Raw genomic sequence first — 13,202 nt, 5'->3', positions numbered from 1 at the left:
TCCTTAGCCCATTTATTGATTGGGTTATTTGTATTTTTGGTGTAAAGTTTTTGGAGTTCTTTATAGATTCTGGAGATTGGTCCTCTATCTGAAGTGCATGTGGTAAAGATTTTCTCCACTCTGTAGGCTCTCTCTTCACATTGTTGATTGTTTCCTTTGCTGAGAAAAAGCTTTTTAGTTTGAATCTATCCCATTTACTGATTCCTGCTTTTATTTTTTGTGCTTTGGGTGTCTTGTTAAGGAAGTCTGGACTTAAGCCAACATGATGAAAATTTTGGCCTACTTTTTCTTTTATTTGTTACAGGGTCTCTGGTCTAATTCCTAGGTCCTTGATCCATTTTGAGTTGAGTTTTGTACAGGGTGGGAGATAGGGGTTTAGTTTCATTTTGCTGCATATAGATTTCCAGTTTTCCCAGTACCATTTGTTGAAGAGCCTATCTTTTCTCCAATGTATGTTTTTGGAACCTTTGTCCAGTATGAGGTGACTGTATTTATGTGGGTTTGTCTGTGTCCTCTATTCTGTACCATTGGTCTACCTGTCTATTTTGGTGCAAATACCATGCCATTTTTGTTACTATTGCTCTGTAGTATAGTTGGAGGTCTGTTATTATGATACCTCTTGCTTCACTCTTCCAGCATACCACAGGATTGCAGCCACATCAACATTTATAGCAGCTCAATTCACAATATCTAGGTTGTGGAACTGACCTAGGTGCCTTTCAGTAGATGAATGGATAAAGAAACTATAGTATATATACACAATAGAATATTATTCAACCATAAAGAAGAATAAAATTACAGCATTTGCAGGTAAATGGATGGAGTTGGAGAATATCATGCTAAGTGAGATAAGCCAACCCCCCAAAACTAAAATAAAATAAAAGGCCTAACGTTTTCTCTGATAAGTGGATGATGATACATAACAGGGTGGGGGGTAAGAGAATGGAGGAAGGATGGATTGTGTAGAGGGAAATGAGAGGTGGGAGGGAGTTGGGGGAAGGAAAAATAATGGAATGAGACAAACATCATTACCCTATGTACAGGTATGATCACGATAAAGAACAAGACCAAAGCATCAAAACACTTGGCCAAACTTCTAGTAGTTCTCTTAATAAGAGATGCTTTGATCAGCAAATGATCCCATTTCACATTTATTATAAACTATTGGACCATTACCTTAAAACTGTCTCCTTCAAGGTAAAAGACACTGGGAACTCTTGTCTCACACTCTTGTAAATCAGAATCATGGATATCTCTGCACACGTTGAGACCACAGTACAAGCCCTTGACAAAACACTCCTTGTTCCCTTTGGAGTTACTGACATTACTGAGAGGAACCAAGATATTTGTTTCTCTTTTCAAAATTTACAATGTTGGGTTCTTGGAAAAGATATTCAATAGAATTTTTATGTCCATAATAGGTCCCAAATAGCCAGTTTAACTGAGAGACATAACAGTGTCTTCATACAGTTCTTTCAAAATTCCAGCCTGACAAATAAACCTCTAAATGAGACTCTGTCTTGATGCAGGCATTAACTTATCTTTTTTTGGTAGTAGGGATTGAACCCAGTAGGGATTGAACTTAACCACTGAACCACATTTCCAGCCCTTTTTATTTTTTGAGAAAGGGTCTCACTAAATCACTTAGGGCCTTGTGAAGTTGCTGAGGCTGGCTTTGAACTCACAGTCCTTCTGCTTTAGCCTCCTGAGTTGCTGGGATTACAGGCATGCACCCCTGCATTAATTTATCTTTACACATTTTTTTTCCACTATTAAGGATTGAACCCAGGGGTACTCTACTAGTGAACTACACCCCCAGCTCTTTTTTAAAAAAAAATATTTCATTTAGTTGTAGGTGGACACAATACCTTTATTTTATTTTTATGTGGTGCTGAGGATTGAACCCAGGGCCTCACACATGCTAGGTGAGCACTCTACCACTGAGCCACAACCTCAACCCCCAACTATTTTTATTTTTTTATTTTGATGCAGGGTCTCACTAAGCTGCCCAGGTTGACCTCACACTTGCAATTCTCCTGCCTCAGCAACTCAAATCACTGGGATTACAGGTAGGTGCCACCTTGCCCTGCCACATTTATGATCATTTTACCTTATCCTCCTGAGTATTTGGGAGTTTTGCACCTGGCTTAGTTTTTATTCTTTTTGTTGATTTTTCATACTTCACCTTGTCTATATTCTGCTTCTTACTTGGCTATTTTGCTATTACAATATGCTTATTTTAGCTAAGTGCAATGGCACATGCCTATAATTCCAACTACTTGGGAGGCTGAAGCAGGAGGATTGAAAGTTTGATGACAGCCTAAAAAATCAAATAAAGTAAAATAAAATAAAAGGGCTGGGGATGTGGCTCAGTGGTAGAATGCTTGACTAGGAAAAAAAAAAAAAAAGGCAAGGAAAAAAACACATTGGTAGGGCTGGAGAGATAACTCAGCTGGTAGAGTGCTTGCCTTGTAAGCATAAGGCCCTGAGTTCGATCCCTAGTACCACCAAAAAAAAAAAAAAAGTTGGTAGATTTCACATAGGAAAAAGTCTCTAACAAAGCAGAAACATATCTGTGGCTTTTTTGTTGTTGTTGTTTGTTTGTTTGTTTTTGTGATACTGGGAATTGAAAACAGGATCTCACATATGCTAGTCAAGTGCTCTATCATTGAGTTATACCCCCAGACCTTTCTCTCTTGAGATAGACAGGTCTAAGTTGCCCAGTCTGTCCTCAAATTTGCAATCCTCCTGCCTCAACCTCTTGAGTACTTGAAAGGATTTTCAGGTTTTTGTTTTGTTTTGTTTCATACTAGGGACTGAACCCAGGGGCGCTCGACCCCTGAGCCACATCCCCCACCCTTTTAAAATTTTATTTTGAGGCAAGGTCTTACTAAGTTGCTTAGGGCCTCTCTAAATTGTTGAGGTTGGCTTAGTGATCCTTTTGCCCCAGCCTCCCAAACAACTGGGATTACAGGCATGTGCCATCATACCCAGCAGATTTTCAGTATTTAAAAATTTTTTAAAAATATTTTTTAATTGTAATGGACCTTTATTTATTTATATGTGGTGCTGAAAATTGAATCCAGTGCCTCACGCATGCTAGGCAAGCACTTTACCACTGAGCTACAACCCCAGCCCAGATTTTCAGTTTTTTAAAAAATAAATTTCATTGTGTATATTTAAGGCATAACACATGTGTTTGGGTATATATACAGATAGTAACAAGATTATTATAGTGAAGAAAAAAAAAACACATCCATCACTTCAGTTAACCTTCCTTTTTCTTTCTGTGGTAAGAACAGCTAAAAAACTACTAAGCATGAATGCAACATATGGAATATTTTTATTACCTATAGTGCTCATGTTGTACATTAGAGCTCTAGATGTATGTGTTCATCCTACATATGTGCTACTTTGAATCCTCTGACCTACATCTCTGGATTTCACCAGTGTTTTCTCTATGTCTGTATATTTGGGGTTTTTTAGTTTTTATATTTCACATATACGATCATGCAATATTTTTCTGTGTCTGGCCTGTTTATCTTAGCATAATGGTCTCAGGGCTCATCCAAATTGTATTAAATGGCAAGATCTTTTTTTTTTTTTTTTTAAAGGGCTAATATTCTACTATATATATAAACCAGTTTCTTTACCTATTCCTCCCTTGACTAACACCCTGCTTGTTTTATCTTGGCTATTACAAATAATGCTGCAATGAACAAAGGAATGCAGATACCTTTAGGAGGTGATTTAATTTCCTTTGGGTATATGCCAGAAGTGGTGTAGCTATGTCATATGATGGTTCTATTTTCTTTAGAAACCTCCATAGTGTTTCCCATAATGGATGACTATGTACATTCCTTCAGTTTTTCTTATGAGAAGGAAGGAAGGCAGGCTGGGAAGAAGAAAGGGAGGAAAAAAGAAAAGTAAGATCTGGCATCACAGGGCCCACACTCTGGGGTGGCAACAATCAGCAGGAAGTGAAGCTTCATGCGAACTCAGGTACTGCACATGTACCTTGAAGCATTTGTTTCAAACCCCATTTTCCTGACAATGGCAAGCTACAGTTGCTCATGCAGAGTACATGTGGGACAGGGGGCCAGTGTTATTAAAGGGGACAAAGAGAAAAGACTGCCAAAACCTAACAGAGGTAGATGATCAGAACCTCAAAAGATGTGGACAGAAGCTTGGCCTGATCTGTGGGAACAGACATCTCAGCTTCTGTCTAAGGCCTGAGATTCTTTTCTTCTTTCTTTCTGTATCGGGTATTGAATCCAGGGGCGCTTAAGCACTGAGTCATACCACCAGCCCTTTTTATTTTTTATTTTGCGGCAGGGTCTAAGTGTTTAAGGCCCTTGCTGAGTCTGGCCTCAAACTTGTGACCCTCTTGCTGCAGCCTTCGGAGTCCTGGCATTCCAGGCCTGCGCCACTATGCTCACATAACGCCAAGATTTTCAACCCTGCCACAGTCCCGGACCCAGATGCTTGTTCCATGAAAAACCTTCACCAACACTAAGAAATACACAAAAAACATAGACCCCCGACAACCAGGACCGGAGGCCCCGGATTTAACTACTGTCACCTGACTTTCTTTTTCGGACTGATTGGGCTTTGAAAATGCGAGCCTCTTCAGGCACCATACGGGTCATCTCCGCCTAGCAGCCGTAGGGGGCAGGAATAAATACCAGTGGCAGTGTTATTGGTCAAGTGCCTCAGGACGCAGCCAATCAGAGCCTTCCGGCTTGTGGCGCGCAATGAGCTGGCACCCGGCGCAGAGGCCGTGGTTGCTGCCCGCGGAGTTTGGATTCTGGTTCGGGGTTTGGATCCTGCTTAAGGGTGAGTTCCTTGTGCCGCCTGTGAAATTACTGCTCTCTTGAACTCAGTTCCTGTCCTGACGGCCCGGCTCAGAGCTAGAGGCCTAACCGGTTCCTCTGTTGTTCTCCTAGGCCCTCCCAGGCCTCCCGAAACCGAGGCCAGGGGAACGGGCGAACCTTGCCAGGTCCCTCTAGTCATCGGTGGCTGCGCCGGGCCTACCACCCATCCTGTTGTTGTCCATGTACTCCAGTGCTAACACAATAATTGCACAGAATAGCCGCGGGGTGATCCAGGCCCTGCCCGCATTTCCATCCCGAGAGGAAATTAAAACGCTTTGCTCTTTTTGAGTGTCTACTGTGTGCCATGTGTCTCGCCCCCATTACCGTGCAATTGTAGCTTCACAGCACTCTAGCAAAGTGATGTGGTTTAAGAACAGGCTGTGTCAGATTGCCAGAGTTTGTATCCTGGCTCTTGACACGCCATCTCTATTCACAGGTTACTTAAACTTGGTTTCCGATTGACACAGGGGAAAAATGATCTTCTTCCTGAAGTTTTATTAGGATTAAATGATTTAATATATGCAATAAATGCTTCAAAGAGTTCCTGGAACATGGTAAGTTTTCTGTTACTGCCCAGAAGTAGGGAAAATTGTCTTCCTTTTAGACATGGAGTATTTAAGGCACAAAGAGATGGTCTCATAAATGATAGAAATCTGAACTAAGAGTTTCCTGACTCCAAAGTATCTCACACATCATCAGGTTTTCTTCCACATCCCTCTGCCTTTAAATCAGAACTTTAAATGTTGATATGAGATGGAGTAGGCATCTGGCAGCTCCTGATGCCACCAACGTAGATAAATAGCACTCCTGTGCTACAGTCTAGATTAAGGGGCAGGAATGGGAGAGACTGAGTGAGAGATAAGAAGACAAAGGGTGCAGGCAGAACTCTGGAGAACAGATTCAGCTGAATAAACATTTTGTTAGATGGTCTGCTATACTGTCAGAAAGTTGCTTGTAGTTTACTTGAAGGGAATGAGATTTCTAGGTCTTGAGTCTTTTTGAGGGAGGATGGTAGTACTGGGACTTGAACCCTCTGCCACTGAGCCACTCCCTAGCCCTTTTTATTTTATTTTGAGAGGGTCTTGATAAGTTGCAGAGCCTGACCTGGAACTTGCTATCCTCCTGCCTCACCCTCCTGAGTAGCTGGGATTACAAAGTATGCACTACCGTTCTTAAGTCACTTTCAATGCCGGTCACCATCATAGCACCTTATCCATATAATTTATAATCCTAACAGTAACCCAGAGAGGTGGTTATTGCCTTTATTTTACTGATGAGGAACCAAGAGTTGAAAATTAGACGAAGACCATCATGTTGGATGTGTAGTAAAAGAACAATATGCAAAGGAATTATGTACTTCTACTTAAGAATAGTCAGTATTAACTATGGGATATAAGGATGGGAAGGAGTGGGATTTTAAATATATCTGAAATGTTCTATGCCTTTAAAAGAGGAATAGGGCAGAATTTAATTTCTTAAGTTTGGTTGGAGGTACATGAATATCATTCTGTTGTTCCATACTTTTGTGTATGCATCTTTTAACATTTATTTTTCTCAAGGGAAGAAGGGATAGAATAAAGAGGGCCAAAGCAATTGCAAAGTAATTGTGGAAACTTAGTGCTGAAGCCTCTGAGGGTCTCAATAACCTGTAGGATAAAATCTCAACTCCTTAGCATAGATTAGGCCTTTGAAGCAGTCTGTAACAACATATTCTGTCAGTCTTTGTGCAGTCTTTGACTGCTCTCTACAAACTCAGTCCTGTCTGAAAGGTTCCACTTGTCTTTTAAGATCCAATTCAGTGTTCTCTGAAAAGCTTCCCTACCATTTTTCTGTTTTTCCTTCCTCCGAGAAACCATAATGCTTTTAAGACTTTATTGTCAGACTTACCCCACTGCATTGTAATCACTTGTTGGCATGTCTACCTTCACTTGTCTAAAAGCAGTAATTATGTCTTGCTCATCTATACTTCAGTGCCTACTGGGCTGCCTGGCACAAGTAGTTACTGGGTAAATATTAGCTGAATGAAAAATACAAGTCCAAGTTGGATAGAAGTTCTTGGAGTTATGATGTATTTACATTGTCTCTAGAATGACAAGGAACTATTGAGTTTACTTTGTTTAAAAATCCTTATGTTATTGAAACATTTTAAGTATCATTTCAGGAAAACATTTGTCATAATGCAGTGGTTTAGTCACTTTACCTGTTTTCATTTTTCATGAATCCTTTCTCCATTTTATACAGATTTTCTTAGGTAGTTATAATCATACTGTACTCATAATTTATTGTTTTCCTTTTTTCAATATTAAATATTCTATGTAGTTACTCAGTCTTCCAGGTTGTCATTTATCTTGTAAATTATCACAAAATTCTTCTCTTCTTGGTGTGAAATGGTGCCTCATGCTATTAAGAAAAGTCAGACATTTTCCGTAATTCTATTTAGTGTCTTTATGTATAATTCTGGTGCACTATGTGTTTGTTTATTTTTTTATTTTTTGATCATTTGTTCATGGGTACTTGGATGATCTTTATATTTTTTAATTTTAATTTTTTGTGATGCTGAGGATTGAACCCAGGGCCTCACATTTGCCAAGCAAGTTGCTCTATCACTGAACCACATCTCTAGTCCACATATTTTTTAAAATACTTTTTAGATGTTGATAGACCTTTATTTTATTCATTTATTTATATGTGGTGCTGAGGCTTGAACCCAGTGCCTCACATATGCTAGGCAAGCACTCTACCACTGAGCCACAACCCCAGCCTCCTAGCCCAAATATTTTTTAACATTAATCCTTTATTTGTTATTTGTTTATAATTTTTCTTTTTAAAATTTTTATTATGAGAAGATACAGTTAAAAATTATTATATATAATTTTAAAAGTTATATAAATTATGGGCTAATTATAAATTTATGTTGTACAGTATTATAACTCTTAGAGAATTTGTCTAGCAGGTTTTTCAGAAACCCTCCCCTAAAAAGAAGTTGTATAAATAGTAAATATAAATACCAATTATAAAATTACAATTATATGTAACCATCATTGAGATCAAGAAATAGAACATGATCAATACCTCAGAAGAGTCTCTTCCCTGTCATAACTTCACAGTGGAGATAACTCTTCTGCTTTTTGTGCTTATAATTTTCTTGTCTTCATAGCTCATCTCCATCTATGCATCTGTTAATAATATAGTTCAATTTTGCCTGGTTCTGAAGTGTGTAAATGTGATAACCATATGTATTCTGTCTTTCTTATTTGACTCAGCATTATGTTTTATGAGAGTCTTCCCTAGAATAGATAAAAGTTTTTTCATTTTAAATATTTTTTATGCTTTTAATATGTCTTAATTTATTTTTATTGCTGTAAAACATTTCATTACATTTCCATTCCTGTATCAGCCTCCCAAAATACCTGGGAGGACAAGTGTGTACCACTATACCTGGCTACCATGGAATATTACAAAACCTTAAAAAAGATAGAAATCCTGCAATATGAAAGAGAACAGATGAAACTTAAAGTCATATTACTATCTGAAATGTGCTAATGACAGGATAAATACTGCATGATTCTACTTATATGAGGTATCTGAAATAGTCCAACTACTATTTTTGAAATCTCCTTGTTTTAATTTTATTGTGGTAACTACATCAACTCTACCCTCTAATTAGATTTTTTAAGTTGAACAATATAATACAGGCAAAATATTATACTGTAGATCTCTAGAGTATACTCATCTTCCATTACTAAAACTTCATACTTGTTGATTAGCAGCTTCTCATTCCCCCATCCCCTTATAGCAGATCTGGGAGACAGCATTTTTCACATCTCTGATTTTGACTATTAGATACCTCACAAAAATAGAATCATGTAGGATTTGTCCTGTGATTGCCTTATTTCAAATAGCAATATGACTTCGAGGTTCATCTGTGTTGTTTCATATTGCAGGATTTCCATATTTTTATAAGGCTGTGTAATAGTCCATTGTAACCAGGTATAGTGACACACACTTGTCCCCCCAGGTATTTTGGGAGGCTGAGGCAGGAGGATCACAAGTTCAAGGCCAGCCTGGTCAACTTACTAAGATTCTGTCTCTCAATTTAAAAAGAGCTAGTGCTGTAGCTCAGTGGCATAGTGTTTGCCTAGTGTGCAAGAGGCCCTGGGTTCAAATCCCAGTCTACAAACAATATTCCATTGTATGTGTATACTACCGTAAGGGAAATCCCATATCCTGGTTCTGGGTATATTGGGGCACACCTGTAATTCTGATGATTTCAGAGGCTGAGGCAGGAGTAGCATAAGTTCAAGCCAACCTTGGTAATTTAACAAGATCTTGTTTCAAAGTAAAGTTTACTTTTTTTTTATTTTTTAGCTGTAGGTGGACACAATACCTTTATTTTTATGTGGTGCTGAGGTTTGAACCCAAGGCCTCATGTGTGCTAGGTGAGTGCTTTTACTGCTGAGCCACAATCCCAGCCCCTCAAAGTTTTTAAAGAAAAGACTGGGGATATAGTTTTGGGTGAGAGACAGAGAGAGAGAGAAATCGCATATTCTCTCTCTTCTATACCCTCATAATACTTCATTTCTGTCATAATGATTCATTGTTATGAATAGTAGTGAACTTTTTCCCCACAACAATACACCTGCTTGTATACCTAATCAATGGTGCTACATGTCTCCATCAGATAGCCACCGACCATCTACGGTTTGACTCAATTCTGTTGCTGTAAACTGCCCCCTCAATGTTAAGAGCTCATTCCCATCAGACTGCATCTCCTGCACCCTTTGCTTCTACTTCAGACTTCAATCACAAGTGGTGGATCCCTACATTACCCACAACCTCTGTCCAGATTGGCTACAAATCAGAGATTCTCATAGGCCCATTTGGGTTTCAGTAATTTGCTAGAACAGGTCATAGAACTCCAAGGAGAACAGTTTGCTTCCTAGATTACAGCTTATTAGAAAAGAATACAACTCAAACAGCCAGATGGAAGAGGCAAGGAATGTGGGAAAGGGGCATGGAGCTTTTATGCCCTCTCCAGGTGTACATGTTCACCAACCCAGAAGTTCTCTGAGCCCCATCTTTTTGGGTTTTTATGTAGGCTTTGTTGCTTAGGCATAATTGATTATGTAATTGGTGATTAAATCAATCTCTAGCACCTCCCTCCATTCCCCTCCCAGGAGGAAGTGTGTTTTAAATGTAAACTGTTGATAGGGTATGATGATGCATGTTTGTAATCACAGCTACTTGGAAGACTGAGTTAAGAAGATCGAAAGTTTCAGACCAGCCAGGGCAATTTAGTGAAGCCCTGTCTTGAAATTTTTAAAAGAGGGCTAGGGATATATCTCAGTGGTTAAGCACCCCTGGGTTAAATCTTCCCTGGTACAAAAAAAAAAAAAAAAAAAAAAAGGTGTACATTTTCCTAAATAATGCCAAGATGGAAGTACAGAACATGCCTGTATTACCAGCCCCCAATAGGAACCCTAGATTCTGAGTCTCTAATAGGCTTCCTTGGCATTGAGAGCAGGGGGCACTCTCACAGGAGGTAGAGTGCATAGGAGGCCTGCATATGAAAACCAACACACTGCACTTGATGTTTTGTTTTCCCCTTACTAATCTGGCTGTGTATTAGAGTGATGCTGTCATAAATCTCAGCTGTGAACACAACCATGTGCTGAGTCCATGAGTCCTAGCAAATTGCTGGGCATGGCGGTGGTCTCTTAGAGCTTTTAAAATTTTATTTAAGAAATTTCTTGGAGGTTATAAAGCTATTCTTTTATTATTATTTTCTAGAAACTTTTATTATTTTGTCCCTTACATTTCGATCTGCAGTTTACTTCAGAGTGATTTATATGCATGGAGTGAGTGGGATTAAGTTTCATTTCTTTCACATGTAGACATCCTATGCTCAAGCACCAGTTGTTGAAAAGACCATCCTTCCCCAGTGCTCAGCAGTGCTGCTTTTGCTTCAAGTTGGCTCTTTATGGGCTTGTTTCTGGGTTCTTTATTGGTCTGTTTGTCTGTTCTTGCACCAATACCTCACCATTTGTTTTTGTTTTTTTGGTACCAGGGACTGAACCCAGGGGCACTTAACCACTGAGCCATAACCCCAGCCCTTTTTTTTATTTAGGGTTTCACTAAGTTGCTTAGGGACTCACTAAATTGCCGAGGCTGGCTTTCAACTTGGAATCCTTCTGCCTCAGCCTCCTGAGTTGCTAGGATTACAGGCATGTGCCACCATGCCCAGCAATACCTCACCATTTTTTTTTTTTAATATTTTTTTACATGTTGATAGACCTTTATTTTATTCACTTACTTATATGTGGTCCTGAGAACCCAGTGCCTCACACATGCTATTCAAGTGCTCTGCCACTGAGCCACAACCCAAGTCCCAGTATCTCACGGTTTTTAAAATGTTTTTTTCTGTAGACTTTATGTATCTTGCTTTTTGGCTATTTTTGAAATTTTGCATCTCTGTATGAATTTGAACTTAGCTATATGGTTCCTGTAGGAAAAAAAATATCATTTTGATTGGAATTACATAAAGTCATATATCAACTTGGGAGAACTGCATCTTTTTCCCCACCCTGGTCCTGGAATTGAATCCAGGGGTGCTCTACCACTGTGCCACATCCTCACCCCTTTTTCTATTTTTATTTTGAGACAGGGTCTTGCTAAGTTGCCCAGGTTGGCCTCAAACTTTCTATCCTTTTTTTTTTTAAGTGTACTGGGGATTGAACTCACTTTACCATTGAGCCACATCCCCAGCCCTATTTTTGAATTTTATTTAGACAGGGTCTCTCTGAGTTGCTTGGTGCCTCGATTTTGCTGAGGCTGGCATTAAACTCACAATCCTGCCTCAGCCTCCTGAGCTGCTGGGATTACAGGAGTGCTGTACCACGACGGGCAAAAATTGCTATCCTTTTGCCTTATAGCCTCCTAAGACACTAGGATTACAGGCATGTGCCACCATACCTGGTAAGAATTGACAATGTTGTTTTCCAATTGTGAATATAGTTCATTTGTTTGTTTCTTAATTTTTAAAAATAATGATATATACAGCTTTCTGAATAGATTCAGTGGACATAGTTTTGTGTGTTTTGAGGAGTATTTAAATTTTGATGTTATTATAAATAAGTTTTCTAGCTATTTATTACTGATGTATAAAAATAGAATTAATGTTTGTGTATTGATCTTATTCAGCAGTTTTCATAAATAGCTGCTGTACCAAATTACCACAAACTTAGTGGCTTAAAATGACACAGATTTATCTTACTGTTCTGTATTTCAAAAGCTGAATGCATCTCACTGGGCTAAAATCGAGGTGTTGGCAGGGCTGCATTCCTTTCTGAGGACTCTAGGGGAGAATGCACTTCCTTTCCCTTTTCAGTTTCTGGAGGCTAATCACATCCCTTAAGCTTGTCTCCTTCCCACTGTTATTAGAGGCAACCACACCGGACTGAATCCTTCTCAAGTTGCCATCTCTGGTTCTGTCACGTGGTTTTCTTTCCCACTTAAAAGGGTACTTATGATTCTATGGGGACCAACTACATAATTCAGTATAGTTTTCCTATTTTTCTTTCTTGCCTTGGTTTTATTTCAGAATGATCCTATTTAAATAAATGTTTAAATACCTTTGCTATGCTTGACAAATGTCCCAAAATCAGATTCTAAAATTAAGTCTTTTCAGTCTAGAACTAACTTTGGTATTTCCAGAGGACCCCTGGAAGTACCAAAGACTTGTGTTAGGCTTATATTTGTACGAGTACATTAGATTTCTTTGGTACTGGGGATTGAACTTAACCCCCAAACCACATCCCTAGTGTTTTTTTTTTGCTTTATATTTCAAGATAGGTTCTTGCTAAGTTACTGAGGCTGGCCTCAAACTTGTGATCCTCCTGTCTCTAAGTTGCTGAGACTGGCCTTGAACTTGGGATCCTTCTGCTGCAGCCTCCTGAGTTGCTGGGAATATAGGCATGTGCCTCTACACCTGGCATGTATGAATGCATTATTATTATTTTTTAAACTTTATTTTATTTACTTATTTTTTTATGTGGTGCTGAGGATTGAACCCAGTGCCTCACACATGCCAGGCAATTGCTCTACCACTGAGCTACAACCCAGCCCTGTATGAATGCATTATTAATATGTGTTTCAAAATTGTCTGAGAGTCCTAAAATTTTCATTTGTCTTGATATATGTTTTTGGTTTTATTTTTGGTACTGGGAACTGAATCCAGGGGCACTCTTATCTCTGAGCTGTATTCTCAGCCTTTTTTTATTTGAGTTTATTTTGGGACAGGGCCCTCCTAAGTTGCCCAGGCTTACCTGG

Source organism: Sciurus vulgaris (genome assembly GCF_902686455.1).
Source record: "Sciurus vulgaris genome assembly, chromosome: 2".
Classification (NCBI taxonomy): Eukaryota; Metazoa; Chordata; class Mammalia; order Rodentia; family Sciuridae; genus Sciurus; species Sciurus vulgaris.
This window is presented reverse-complemented; position numbering follows the sequence as displayed.